This window comes from Taudactylus pleione, unplaced genomic scaffold (genome assembly GCF_031769625.1).
Source record: "Taudactylus pleione unplaced genomic scaffold, aTauple2 ptg000016l, whole genome shotgun sequence".
Lineage (NCBI taxonomy): Eukaryota > Metazoa > Chordata > Amphibia > Anura > Myobatrachidae > Taudactylus > Taudactylus pleione.
Genome location: NW_028284418.1, coordinates 17,525,816 through 17,538,886, shown reverse-complemented (window position 1 = coordinate 17,538,886; position 13,071 = coordinate 17,525,816). Strand labels below are relative to the sequence as shown.

Here is a 13,071-nt window from a genome sequence, read left to right as displayed (position 1 = left end):
TCTCAAGCCTTTTTTAGAACTATCGAAAATGTATTGTTGCTCTCAAAAAGTGGCTTTGAATATCTCTGCGATCTACATTATGCATCTAGCAAGCATCTCAATTTTTGAATATGTCAGTTAAAACAAACAAAAAGTAACTGAGAAAATTAGAAAATCAGTTCTCATAAATATTACCAAGTAAAACATGGATGTTTTTACCTTTCATTGAATTCTTGTATTAGCGTATTGTTTATCATTTCATAGACTTTTAACAAGACACTTCTTTCCAAGTGTCGCTTTAAAACAAAATTAAACATTTAATTTGCAGCAATCTTAATTATATGAAAGATCTGTGAGATAAGAACTCCATGTGCGCCAGTGGTAGCATGGCCGAGCTGTCTAAGGCACTGGATTTAGGCTCCAGTCTCTTCGGTGGCGTTGGTTCAAAATGCACTGCTGCCAATCTTATTTTCCAAAGAATTGATGATTGATCAGATATTAACCAACTGAAAAAGGTTGGTGATAGTACCCTGCATTAGCCACCAAGTTCTAAACAGTTCATCATAGTTGCAACAGTCTTCTCAAACCTTTAAAATAATGATATCTGCTAACAAAAAAGATGTTCAAATTTTAATTTTGCATGAAGTAATTATGTGCCCTATCAGAACTAATATTTTATTACTTCATGCATCTCAATTTCTTTTGTTATTTCAATGAAAATAAACAAAATGCAATTCAATAAAAAATATGAATTTCTCATCGGTTTTATGTTTAATAATGAACTTTCTTTTAACCTTTGCTGACATCTTTTCAATTAATACTTTAAAACAAAAAAACCCTTTAATTTTGATGTTCTAGATCTGTGAGCTACCCTAACAACATGCACATGTGGTAGCATGGCCGAGCAGTCTAAGGCGATGGATTAAGGCTCCTATCTCTTCAGAGGCGTGGGTGCAAATCCCACTACTGCCATCTTTATTATACAAAGAGTAGGCCAGTTATTGATGGCAAATTGATTCTTTTTTTCCATTAGATAGGATATTACCCAGCTGAAGTTGGTTGGTGGAAGATTCCTATAGCTATTCAACAGTTCATCATTGTTACAAGAGACTTCCCAAACGTTTTAAAAATGTTATCTGCTAAGAGTAAAGATGAGCCAAAATTAAATTGGCATGAAGTAATTAGAAGTAATATCATAACTAATATTTAATTACTGAGTGGTCTTATCATACAATTAGAGATGGAAATGTTGGCAACGTGACTCATTGGTATAAATTGATGGATTTATATTCCGATTTCTCTAACTTTCCTATCTTTCTGGATTTTAATCTCACAGCTGTCTATTTTAGGCATTTGAATAGTACTTCAAAGTTATTTGGATACATTAGTTGCACTACATGAAGGAAATCTGAAGACAAATATAATCATTACTTGTTAAATGTACCTGGCTTCTTTTGCATTTTATCTCAGCTTTTCCTGACTTTGGGTAAAGTTTTGAATGACATTCCAGATATGAGAGCTAAAATATTTGAAAGTGTACAGCAGGTTGTAGGATTACAGAGCTCTTCAAGCTGCTGGTATCAAATCCCACTGCTGCCATATTTATTCTCCAAGGAGAAAATCCAGTGATATATATCAAAGTGCTTTCCTAAAGTAGATAAGGTATAAAAGAAGCTAAATTTGGTTGGTGGAAGCACACCATAAGCTGTCACATGCAGTAGCTCAAAACAAGTTATCATGGTTTTAATAGTTTTCTCAAACCTTTTTTAGAACTATTGAAAATGTATTGTTGCTCTCAAAAAGTGGCTTTGAATATCTCTGCGATCTACATTATGCATCTAGCAAGCATCTCAATTTTTGAATATGTCAGTTAAAACAAACAAAAAGTAACTGAGAAAATTAATAAAATCAGTTCTCATCAATATTACCAAGTATAACATGGATGTTTTTACCTTTCATTGAATTCTTGTATTAGCGTATTGTTTATCATTTCATAGACTTTTAACATGACACTTCTTTCCAAGTGTCGCTTTAAAACAAAATTAAACATTTAATTTGCAGCAATCTTAATTATATGAAAGATCTGTGAGATAAGAACTCCATGTGTGCCAGTGGTAGCATGGCCGAGCGGTCTAAGGCACTGGATTTAGGCTCCAGTCTCTTCGGAGGTGTGGGTTCAAATCCCACTGCTGCCAATATTTTTTTCAAAAGAATTGATGATTGATCAGATATTAACCAACTGAAAAAGGTTGGTGATAGTACCCTGCATTAGCCACCAAGTTCTAAACAGTTCATCATAGTTGCAACAGTCTTCTCAAACCTTTAAAATAATGATATCTGCTAACAAAAAAGAAGTTCAAATTTTAATTTTGCAAGAAGTAATTATGTGACCTATCAGAACTAATATTTTATTACTTCATGCATCTCAATTTCTTTTGTTATTTCAATGAAAATCAACAAAATGCAATTCAATAAAAAGTATGAATTTCTCATCGGTTTTATGTTTAATAATGAACTTTCTTTTAACCATTGCTGACATCTTTTCAATTAATACTTTAAAACAAAAAAACGCTTTATTTTTGATGTTCTAGATCTGTGAGCTACCCTAACAACATGCACATGTGGTAGCATGGCCGAGCCGTCTAAGGCGCTGGATTAAGGCTCCAGTCTCTTTGGAGGCGTGGGTGCAAATCCCACTACTGCCATCTTTATTATACAAAGAGTAGGCCAGTTATTGATGGCAAAGTGATTCTTTTTTTCCATTTGATAGGATATTACCCAGCTGAAGTTGGTTGGTGGAAGATTCCTATAGCTACTCAACAGTTCATCATTGTTACAAGAGACTTCCCAAACGTTTTAAAAATGTTATCTGCTAAGAGTAAAGATGAGACAAAATTAAGTTGGCATGAAGTAATTAGAAGTAATATCATAACTAATATTTAATTACTGAGTGGTCTTATCATACAATTAGAGATGGAAATGTTGGCAACGTGACTAATTGGTATAAATTGATGGATTTATATTCCGATTTCTCTAACGTTCCTATCTTTCTGGATTTTAATCTCACAGCTGTCTATTTTAGGCATTTGAATAGTACTTCAACATTGTTTGGATACATTAGTTGCACTAAATGAAGGAAATCTGAAGACAAATATAATCATTACTTGTTAAATGTACCTGGCTTCTTTTGCATTTTAACTCAGCTTTTCCTGACTTTGGGTAAAGTTTTGAATGACATTCCAGATATGAGAGCTAAAATATTTTAAAGTGTACAGCAGGTTGTAGGATGACAGAGCTATTCAAGCTGCTGGAATCAAATCCCACTGCTGCCATATTTATTCTCCAAGGAGAAGATCCAGTGATATATATCAAAGTGCTTTCCTAAAGTAGATAAGGTATAAAATAAGCTAAATTTGGTTGATGGAAGCACACCATAAGCTGTCACATGCAGTAGCTCAAAACAAGTTATCATGGTTTTAATAGTTTTCTCAAACCTTTTTTAGAACTATCTAAAATGTATTGTTGCTCTCAAAAAGTGGCTTTGAATATCTCTGTGATCTACATTATGCATCTAGCAAGCATCTCAATTTTTGAATATGTCAGTTAAAACAAACAAAAAGTAACTGAGAAAATTAGAAAATCAGTTCTCATAAATATTACCAAGTAAAACATGGATGTTTTTACCTTTCATTGAATTCTTGTATTAGCGTATTGTTTATCATTTCATAGACTTTTAACATGACACTTCTTTCCAAGAGTCGCTTTAAAACAAAATTAAACATTTAATTTGCAGCAATCTTAATTATATGAAAGATCTGTGAGATAAGAACTCCATGTGCGCCAGTGGTAGCATGGCCGAGCTGTCTAAGGCACTGGATTTAGGCTCCAGTCTCTTCGGAGGCGTGGGTGCAAATCCCACTGCTGCCAATCTTATTTTCCAAAGAATTGATGATTGATCAGATATTAACCAACTGAAAAAGGTTGGTGATAGTACCCTGCATTAGCCACCAAGTTCTAAACAGTTCATCATAGTTGCAACAGTCTTCTCAAACCTTTAAAATAATGATATCTGCTAACAAAAAAGAAGTTCAAATTTTAATTTTGCAAGAAGTAATTATGTGCCCTATCAGAACTAATATTTTATTACTTCATGCATCTCAATTTCTTTTGTTATTTCAATGAAAATCAACAAAATGCAATTCAATAAAAAGTATGAATTTCTCATCGGTTTTATGTTTAATAATGAACTTTCTTTTAACCATTGCTGACATCTTTTCAATTAATACTTTAAAACAAAAAAACCCTTTAATTTTGATGTTCTAGATCTGTGAGATACCCTAACAACATGCACATGTGGTAGCATGGCCGAGCAGTCTAAGGCGCTGGATTAAGGCTCCAGTCTCTTTGGAGGCGTGGGTGCAAATCCCACTACTGCCATCTTTATTATACAAAGAGTAGGCCAGATATTGATGGCAAAGTGATTCTTTTTTTCCTTTTGATAGGATATTACCCAGCTGAAGTTGGTTGGTGGAAGTTTCCTATAGCTACTCAACAGTTCATCATTGTTACAAGAGACTTCCCAAATGTTTTAAAAATGTTATCTGCTAAGTGTAAAGATGAGACAAAATTAAGTTGGCATGAAGTAATTAGAAGTAATATCATAACTAATATTTAATTACTGAGTGGTCTTATCATACAATTAGAGATGGAAATGTTGGCAACGTGACTCATTGGTATAAATTGATGGATTTATATTCCAATTTCTCTAACTTTCCTATCTTTGTGGATTTTAATCTCACAGCTGTCTATTTTAGGCATTTGAATAGTACTTCAACATTGTTTGGATACATCAGTTGCACTAAATGAAGGAAATCTGAAGACAAATATAATCATTACTTGTTAAATGTACCTGGCTTCTTTTGCATTTTATCTCAGCTTTTCCTGACTTTGGGTAAAGTTTTGAATGACATTCCAGATATGAGAGCTAAAATATTTTAAAGTGTACAGCAGGTTGTAGGATGACAGAGCTATTCAAGCTGCTGGAATCAAATCCCACTGCTGCCATATTTATTCTCCAAGGAGAAGATCCAGTGATATATATCAAAGTGCTTTCCTAAAGTAGATAAGGTATAAAAGAAGCTAAATTTGGTTGATGGAAGCACACCATAAGCTGTCACATGCAGTAGCTCAAAACAAGTTATCATGTTTTTAATAGTTTTCTCAAACCTTTTTTAGAACTATCGAAAATGTATTGTTGCTCTCAAAAAGTGGCTTTGAATATCTCTGCGATCTACATTATGCATCTAGCAAGCATCTCAATTTTTGAAATATGTCAGTTAAAACAAACAAAAAGTAACTGAGAAAATTAGAAAATCAGTTCTCTTAAATATTACCAAGTAAAACATGGATGTTTTTACCTTTCATTGAATTCTTGTATTAGCGTATTGTTTATCATTTCATAGACTTTTAACATGACACTTCTTTCCAAGTGTCGCTTTAAAACAAAATTAAACATTTAATTTGCAGCAATCTTAATTATATGAAAGATCTGTGAGATAAGAACTCCATGTGCGCCAGTGGTAGCATGGCCGAGCTGTCTAAGGCACTGGATTTAGGCTCCAGTCTCTTCGGTGGCGTTGGTTCAAAACGCACTGCTGCCAAGCTTATTTTCCAAAGAATTGATGATTGATCAGATATTAACCAACTGAAAAAGGTTGGTGATAGTACCCTGCATTAGCCACCAAGTTCTAAACAGTTCATCATAGTTGCAACAGTCTTCTCAAACCTTTAAAATAATGATATCTGCTAACAAAAAAGATGTTCAAATTTTAATTTTGCATGAAGTAATTATGTGCCCTATCAGAACTAATATTTTATTACTTCATGCATCTCAATTTCTTTTGTTATTTCAATGAAAATAAACAAAATGCAATTCAATAAAAAATATGAATTTCTCATCGGTTTTATGTTTAATAATGAACTTTCTTTTAACCTTTGCTGACATCTTTTCAATTAATACTTTAAAACAAAAAAACCCTTTAATTTTGATGTTCTAGATCTGTGAGCTACCCTAACAACATGCACATGTGGTAGCATGGCCGAGCAGTCTAAGGCGCTGGATTAAGGCTCCAGTCTCTTTGGAGGCGTGGGTGCAAATCCCACTACTGCCATCTTTATTATACAAAGAGTAGGCCAGTTATTGATGGCAAAGTGATTCTTTTTTTCCATTTGATAGGATATTACCCAGCTGAAGTTGGTTGGTGGAAGATTCCTATAGCTACTCAACAGTTCATCATTGTTACAAGAGACTTCCCAAATGTTTTAAAAATGTTATCTGCTAAGAGTAAAGATGAGCCAAAATTAAGTTGGCATGAAGTAATTAGAAGTAATATCATAACTAATATTTAATTACTGAGTGGTCTTATCATACAATTAGAGATGGAAATGTTGGCAACGTGACTCATTGGTATAAATTGATGGATTTATATTCCGATTTCTCTAACTTTCCTATCTTTGTGGATTTTAATCTCACAGCTGTCTATTTTAGGCATTTGAATAGTACTTCAACATTGTTTGGATACATCAGTTGCACTAAATGAAGGAAATCTGAAGACAAATATAATCATTACTTGTTAAATGTACCTGGCTTCTTTTGCATTTTACCTCAGCTTTTCCTGACTTTGGGTAAAGTTTTGAATGACATTCCAGATATGAGAGCTAAAATATTTTAAAGTGTACAGCAGGTTGTAGGATGACAGAGCTATTCAAGCTGCTGGAATCAAATCCCACTGCTGCCATATTTATTCTCCAAGGAGAAGATCCAGTGATATATATCAAAGTGCTTTCCTAAAGTAGATAAGGTATAAAAGAAGCTAAATTTGGTTGATGGAAGCACACCATAAGCTGTCACATGCAGTAGCTCAAAACAAGTTATCATGGTTTTAATAGTTTTCTCAAACCTTTTTTAGAACTATCGAAAATGTATTGTTGCTCTCAAAAAGTGGCTTTGAATATCTCTGCGATCTACATTATGCATCTAGCAAGCATCTCAATTTTTGAATATGTCAGTTAAAACAAACAAAAAGTAACTGAGAAAATTAGAAAATCAGTTCTCATAAATATTACCAAGTAAAACATGGATGTTTTTACCTTTCATTGAATTCTTGTATTAGCGTATTGTTTATCATTTCATAGACTTTTAACAAGACACTTCTTTCCAAGTGTCGCTTTAAAACAAAATTAAACATTTAATTTGCAGCAATCTTAATTATATGAAAGATCTGTGAGATAAGAACTCCATGTGCGCCAGTGGTAGCATGGCCGAGCTGTCTAAGGCACTGGATTTAGGCTCCAGTCTCTTCGGTGGCGTTGGTTCAAAATGCACTGCTGCCAATCTTATTTTCCAAAGAATTGATGATTGATCAGATATTAACCAACTGAAAAAGGTTGGTGATAGTACCCTGCATTAGCCACCAAGTTCTAAACAGTTCATCATAGTTGCAACAGTCTTCTCAAACCTTTAAAATAATGATATCTGCTAACAAAAAAGATGTTCAAATTTTAATTTTGCATGAAGTAATTATGTGCCCTATCAGAACTAATATTTTATTACTTCATGCATCTCAATTTCTTTTGTTATTTCAATGAAAATAAACAAAATGCAATTCAATAAAAAATATGAATTTCTCATCGGTTTTATGTTTAATAATGAACTTTCTTTTAACCTTTGCTGACATCTTTTCAATTAATACTTTAAAACAAAAAAACCCTTTAATTTTGATGTTCTAGATCTGTGAGCTACCCTAACAACATGCACATGTGGTAGCATGGCCGAGCAGTCTAAGGCGATGGATTAAGGCTCCTATCTCTTCAGAGGCGTGGGTGCAAATCCCACTACTGCCATCTTTATTATACAAAGAGTAGGCCAGTTATTGATGGCAAATTGATTCTTTTTTTCCATTAGATAGGATATTACCCAGCTGAAGTTGGTTGGTGGAAGATTCCTATAGCTATTCAACAGTTCATCATTGTTACAAGAGACTTCCCAAACGTTTTAAAAATGTTATCTGCTAAGAGTAAAGATGAGCCAAAATTAAATTGGCATGAAGTAATTAGAAGTAATATCATAACTAATATTTAATTACTGAGTGGTCTTATCATACAATTAGAGATGGAAATGTTGGCAACGTGACTCATTGGTATAAATTGATGGATTTATATTCCGATTTCTCTAACTTTCCTATCTTTCTGGATTTTAATCTCACAGCTGTCTATTTTAGGCATTTGAATAGTACTTCAAAGTTATTTGGATACATTAGTTGCACTAAATGAAGGAAATCTGAAGACAAATATAATCATTACTTGTTAAATGTACCTGGCTTCTTTTGCATTTTATCTCAGCTTTTCCTGACTTTGGGTAAAGTTTTGAATGACATTCCAGATATGAGAGCTAAAATATTTGAAAGTGTACAGCAGGTTGTAGGATTACAGAGCTCTTCAAGCTGCTGGTATCAAATCCCACTGCTGCCATATTTATTCTCCAAGGAGAAAATCCAGTGATATATATCAAAGTGCTTTCCTAAAGTAGATAAGGTATAAAAGAAGCTAAATTTGGTTGGTGGAAGCACACCATAAGCTGTCACATGCAGTAGCTCAAAACAAGTTATCATGGTTTTAATAGTTTTCTCAAACCTTTTTTAGAACTATTGAAAATGTATTGTTGCTCTCAAAAAGTGGCTTTGAATATCTCTGCGATCTACATTATGCATCTAGCAAGCATCTCAATTTTTGAATATGTCAGTTAAAACAAACAAAAAGTAACTGAGAAAATTAATAAAATCAGTTCTCATCAATATTACCAAGTATAACATGGATGTTTTTACCTTTCATTGAATTCTTGTATTAGCGTATTGTTTATCATTTCATAGACTTTTAACATGACACTTCTTTCCAAGTGTCGCTTTAAAACAAAATTAAACATTTAATTTGCAGCAATCTTAATTATATGAAAGATCTGTGAGATAAGAACTCCATGTGTGCCAGTGGTAGCATGGCCGAGCGGTCTAAGGCACTGGATTTAGGCTCCAGTCTCTTCGGAGGTGTGGGTTCAAATCCCACTGCTGCCAATATTTTTTTCAAAAGAATTGATGATTGATCAGATATTAACCAACTGAAAAAGGTTGGTGATAGTACCCTGCATTAGCCACCAAGTTCTAAACAGTTCATCATAGTTGCAACAGTCTTCTCAAACCTTTAAAATAATGATATCTGCTAACAAAAAAGAAGTTCAAATTTTTATTTTGCAAGAAGTAATTATGTGACCTATCAGAACTAATATTTTATTACTTCATGCATCTCAATTTCTTTTGTTATTTCAATGAAAATCAACAAAATGCAATTCAATAAAAAGTATGAATTTCTCATCGGTTTTATGTTTAATAATGAACTTTCTTTTAACCATTGCTGACATCTTTTCAATTAATACTTTAAAACAAAAAAACGCTTTAATTTTGATGTTCTAGATCTGTGAGCTACCCTAACAACATGCACATGTGGTAGCATGGCCGAGCCGTCTAAGGCGCTGGATTAAGGCTCCAGTCTCTTTGGAGGCGTGGGTGCAAATCCCACTACTGCCATCTTTATTATACAAAGAGTAGGCCAGTTATTGATGGCAAAGTGATTCTTTTTTTCCATTTGATAGGATATTACCCAGCTGAAGTTGGTTGGTGGAAGATTCCTATAGCTACTCAACAGTTCATCATTGTTACAAGAGACTTCCCAAACGTTTTAAAAATGTTATCTGCTAAGAGTAAAGATGAGACAAAATTAAGTTGGCATGAAGTAATTAGAAGTAATATCATAACTAATATTTAATTACTGAGTGGTCTTATCATACAATTAGAGATGGAAATGTTGGCAACGTGACTCATTGGTATAAATTGATGGATTTATATTCCGATTTCTCTAACGTTCCTATCTTTCTGGATTTTAATCTCACAGCTGTCTATTTTAGGCATTTGAATAGTACTTCAACATTGTTTGGATACATCAGTTGCACTAAATGAAGGAAATCTGAAGACAAATATAATCATTACTTGTTAAATGTACCTGGCTTCTTTTGCATTTTAACTCAGCTTTTCCTGACTTTGGGTAAAGTTTTGAATGACATTCCAGATATGAGAGCTAAAATATTTTAAAGTGTACAGCAGGTTGTAGGATGACAGAGCTATTCAAGCTGCTGGAATTAAATCCCACTGCTGCCATATTTATTCTCCAAGGAGAAGATCCAGTGATATATATCAAAGTGCTTTCCTAAAGTAGATAAGGTATAAAATAAGCTAAATTTGGTTGATGGAAGCACACCATAAGCTGTCACATGCAGTAGCTCAAAACAAGTTATCATGGTTTTAATAGTTTTCTCAAACCTTTTTTAGAACTATCTAAAATGTATTGTTGCTCTCAAAAAGTGGCTTTGAATATCTCTGTGATCTACATTATGCATCTAGCAAGCATCTCAATTTTTGAATATGTCAGTTAAAACAAACAAAAAGTAACTGAGAAAATTAGAAAATCAGTTCTCATCAATATTACCAAGTAAAACATGGATGTTTTTACCTTTCATTGAATTCTTGTATTAGCGTATTGTTTATCATTTCATAGACTTTTAAAATGACACTTCTTTCCAAGAGTCACTTTAAAACAAAATTAAACATTTAATTTGCAGCAATCTTAATTATATGAAAGATCTGTGAGATAAGAACTCCATGTGCGCCAGTGGTAGCATGGCCGAGCTGTCTAAGGCACTGGATTTAGGCTCCAGTCTCTTCGGAGGCGTGGGTGCAAATCCCACTGCTGCCAATCTTATTTTCCAAAGAATTGATGATTGATCAGATATTAACCAACTGAAAAAGGTTGGTGATAGTACCCTGCATTAGCCACCAAGTTCTAAACAGTTCATCATAGTTGCAACAGTCTTCTCAAACCTTTAAAATAATGATATCTGCTAACAAAAAAGAAGTTCAAATTTTAATTTTGCAAGAAGTAATTATGTGCCCTATCAGAACTAATATTTTATTACTTCATGCATCTCAATTTCTTTTGTTATTTCAATGAAAATCAACAAAATGCAATTCAATAAAAAGTATGAATTTCTCATCGGTTTTATGTTTAATAATGAACTTTCTTTTAACCATTGCTGACATCTTTTCAATTAATACTTTAAAACAAAAAAACCCTTTAATTTTGATGTTCTAGATCTGTGAGATACCCTAACAACATGCACATGTGGTAGCATGGCCGAGCAGTCTAAGGCGCTGGATTAAGGCTCCAGTCTCTTTGGAGGCGTGGGTGCAAATCCCACTACTGCCATCTTTATTATACAAAGAGTAGGCCAGTTATTGATGGCAAAGTGATTCTTTTGTTCCTTTTGATAGGATATTACCCAGCTGAAGTTGGTTGGTGGAAGTTTCCTATAGCTACTCAACAGTTCATCATTGTTACAAGAGACTTCCCAAATGTTTTAAAAATGTTATCTGCTAAGTGTAAAGATGAGACAAAATTAAGTTGGCATGAAGTAATTAGAAGTAATATCATAACTAATATTTAATTACTGAGTGGTCTTATCATACAATTAGAGATGGAAATGTTGGCAACGTGACTCATTGGTATAAATTGATGGATTTATATTCCAATTTCTCTAACTTTCCTATCTTTGTGGATTTTAATCTCACAGCTGTCTATTTTAGGCATTTGAATAGTACTTCAACATTGTTTGGATACATCAGTTGCACTAAATGAAGGAAATCTGAAGACAAATATAATCATTACTTGTTAAATGTACCTGGCTTCTTTTGCATTTTATCTCAGCTTTTCCTGACTTTGGGTAAAGTTTTGAATGACATTCCAGATATGAGAGCTAAAACATTTTAAAGTGTACAGCAGGTTGTAGGATGACAGAGCTATTCAAGCTGCTGGAATCAAATCCCACTGCTGCCATATTTATTCTCCAAGGAGAAGATCCAGTGATATATATCAAAGTGCTTTCCTAAAGTAGATAAGGTATAAAAGAAGCTAAATTTGGTTGATGGAAGCACACCATAAGCTGTCACATGCAGTAGCTCAAAACAAGTTATCATGTTTTTAATAGTTTTCTCAAACCTTTTTTAGAACTATCGAAAATGTATTGTTGCTCTCAAAAAGTGGCTTTGAATATCTCTGCGATCTACATTATGCATCTAGCAAGCATCTCAATTTTTGAAATATGTCAGTTAAAACAAACAAAAAGTAACTGAGAAAATTAGAAAATCAGTTCTCTTAAATATTACCAAGTAAAACATGGATGTTTTTACCTTTCATTGAATTCTTGTATTAGCGTATTGTTTATCATTTCATAGACTTTTAACATGACACTTCTTTCCAAGTGTCGCTTTAAAACAAAATTAAACATTTAATTTGCAGCAATCTTAATTATATGAAAGATCTGTGAGATAAGAACTCCATGTGCGCCAGTGGTAGCATGGCCGAGCTGTCTAAGGCACTGGATTTAGGCTCCAGTCTCTTCGGTGGCGTTGGTTCAAAACGCACTGCTGCCAAGCTTATTTTCCAAAGAATTGATGATTGATCAGATATTAACCAACTGAAAAAGGTTGGTGATAGTACCCTGCATTAGCCACCAAGTTCTAAACAGTTCATCATAGTTGCAACAGTCTTCTCAAACCTTTAAAATAATGATATCTGCTAACAAAAAAGATGTTCAAATTTTAATTTTGCATGAAGTAATTATGTGCCCTATCAGAACTAATATTTTATTACTTCATGCATCTCAATTTCTTTTGTTATTTCAATGAAAATAAACAAAATGCAATTCAATAAAAAATATGAAATTCTCATCGGTTTTATGTTTAATAATGAACTTTCTTTTAACCTTTGCTGACATCTTTTCAATTAATACTTTAAAACAAAAAAACCCTTTAATTTTGATGTTCTAGATCTGTGAGCTACCCTAACAACATGCACATGTGGTAGCATGGCCGAGCAGTCTAAGGCGCTGGATTAAGGCTCCAGTCTCTTTGGAGGCGTGGGTGCAAATCCCAC

At 33.4% G+C, this 13,071-nt stretch overlaps 2 non-coding genes across 2 annotated transcripts; both read left to right on the top strand.

Moving 5' to 3' along the window:
* The first annotated feature begins 2,092 nt into the window (after positions 1-2,092).
* Positions 2,093-2,174, top strand: TRNAL-UAG (transfer RNA leucine (anticodon UAG)). The gene has a single exon. It is a non-coding gene; the product is annotated as a tRNA-Leu (tRNA).
* Positions 2,175-9,022: 6,848 nt separating this feature from the next.
* On the top strand, positions 9,023-9,104 carry TRNAL-UAG (transfer RNA leucine (anticodon UAG)). Its single transcript has one exon. It is a non-coding gene; the product is annotated as a tRNA-Leu (tRNA).
* The last annotated feature ends 3,967 nt before the right edge of the window (positions 9,105-13,071 follow it).